We start from the raw sequence: 2,500 nt of genomic DNA, 5'->3' as shown, positions 1-2,500 counted from the left end.
ATTTTCAGGTATACCCCTTATTCTCAGGTTATTTCGTCTCCCTCTATTATCTAGATCGTCCAGGGAGCGCCGCATATCTGCTAGCTGGGTAGTGTGGGCTCTCACTGTTTCTTGGAGGGATTGTATCTGCGTGCGTGTGACATTCCTGTCATCTTCTAGTGACCCAATTCTGTCACCTAGGTGGTGTATGTCTGCACTTATGGCGTCTAGTTTGCCCTGGAAGGACATCTCCAACTTACCCAGCATTTTTGCCAGATCCTGTTTGGAAGGCATATTGCGGAGGAGGTCCCTTACTTCACTGTCCACAGGTAATCCGGACATTTCCGAATCCGCTGGGCTGGATGGCGGAGAGTTGTGTGGAGGTGAGTCCGGTGCCATGTTCGGGCCTACCACGCCGGGTCAGGGTTCCTCATTGTCGCGGAAATATTTGGTAAGGGCTCCCGATTTTCCCGCCGGCTGTTTACCGGAGGCATGGGGAGTTGATGCAGCTCGTTTGGGATGCCCCATCTTTAATTTTTTCGCCCGATGGATGCGGATTCAACCCGTTTGGAGAGGAGCTCGCTTAGCTTGCGGCCATTCCGTTCCGTGGCTAGCTCCGCCCCCCATCGCTATACATTTCTAATGATGAGATCTAGTGTTCCCAAAGAGCAAGGCAAAGCTATATTAGGATGATGATGTGTGTCAACAGAAGATCATGGTGGATCCTTGTTACAGGATGGATAAGTATAAGCTGTATCACCGTTTAAAAAGATTAGAGTCTACATTTTAATAATCCTTCTATTCCTCCAAGGTGTCCGGAACAACAGCGGGATTGGTTTAGGCAAAGCAGGGAGTCGGGAAAAACGGGATATATTTGCAGCCCTTCTGGGAGGAGTCGGAACTGGATTGGAAGTATGGATTTCCGCAAATATCATTGGACTTAACAGCAAGACAAACTCCCTCACTGATGGCATGGGACATGCTATGAAAATAGGTGGGGAAGCTGACTTTTTTATAGTGAGAAGACAATGTGGATATACACTATTGCCCACAACCTACATCTGGCGGAGAATATTGCTTCCATTACTAACAGTATCAAGAAGTGGGAACTGCCATCTTTTGTTCTGTTTGCAGATTTAAAGGACACTATTAAAAGGGATTATTCTTACCAATGTAGAGACACATCTAGTCCTACGAACTCTGCCGCTAGTACTCATGCTCATTCAAGTAATAACCGTTATAACACTAGACTTTTGTGTGGCAATGAATGGATGAGGAAGAAACTTGAAAAGGGGGATATATTTTAAATGTTTTGTTTTTTTCTTCTCTCTCTCTCTCTCTCTCTCTCATACATTCTTCAATAAAGTTTTACATTGCATATACATAAACATTTATCACACACACACAAAAAAAGCAGAAAGTAGCGGAAAGGTAGGGGTGCCGCTGTTTGGCTAAAGCGGTCAGCTTGCACTCTAAGTTAATTAGTTGCTCCCCATTCATAAAAAAGTTTAAAAAAAATTATGAACTGGGAACTAGCGATTGGCTTAGAGCATCAGCTGATCACTATAGCCAATCAACAGCACCCATGCCTTGTGTCAATCTTCACTTCCTGACACTCTGTTTCAGAAGCTGAATAGCACTGAGCAACCTGGAGATCTGGAGCTGGAGGAAGCCTTTGGTGTTAAACCATTTGAGAGCGGTTTAACCCTTTAAACAAAAGAGAGCGCCCAGGGGCCTCCTGGCATCATAGCATTTTCATTTATGGTGACCAGATTGTTCCTTTAATTTGCTTAAAGGAAATCCTGCCTCCCCCTTAATGCTATTTATCTTATTTTCAGCGTCATGCCAATGTCTCCGTCTCCTTGCCTAATGGGTGTCTCCATTGCTGCCACTATTCGAAGAGTCCTAAACTGCATCAAATCCAAGCCCAACCACTACAAAACCATCTGAAAAACCTTTAAAAAAAATTACATTACGACAAAGCAGACCCATCTGCATGTACCAAAAAACAACCCACAACCCCAGGATGAATCCCATCATAGCTAGAAGAACAAAAAAATTAGCAGGCATCAGACCCTGCAGATACAATAGTGTAACCGTAGAACTCTGACCCAACTGAATCTCCACTCTATCCGTCTCCCAATTCGACTTCCACATCCCCCACCGACACCAGCCTGATTACTACCCACCAGTTCACCAATCTGAAAAGAAAAAAAAACACCCATTCGAAAGTAGATGAGCAGACCCTTGAAAAAAACCCACCAATCTTTGTGTAACACTTTAAAAGACACTGGACGTGGCAAATTATAAATTTTTTGGTAAGATGCTCCCAAATATTTAACTTAAACAAAAATGCCAAAAGTCGCCATATTCCAGTCAATCACAGACAGAGACGCATGAAGGGTGAAAAAATAACACAAGAACTACAAGATGGTATCCAACCTCCTTTCCCTTAACTGCGGGATCCCGGCACAGCCTCCTCCCATTCATTCCAGATCTTAACATAGACAGCCCACATGCC

The sequence above is a fragment of the Pelobates fuscus genome, chromosome 2 (assembly GCF_036172605.1).
Source record: "Pelobates fuscus isolate aPelFus1 chromosome 2, aPelFus1.pri, whole genome shotgun sequence".
NCBI classification, from domain to species: Eukaryota; Metazoa; Chordata; class Amphibia; order Anura; family Pelobatidae; genus Pelobates; species Pelobates fuscus.
Note: the sequence above shows the minus strand (reverse complement) of the source record.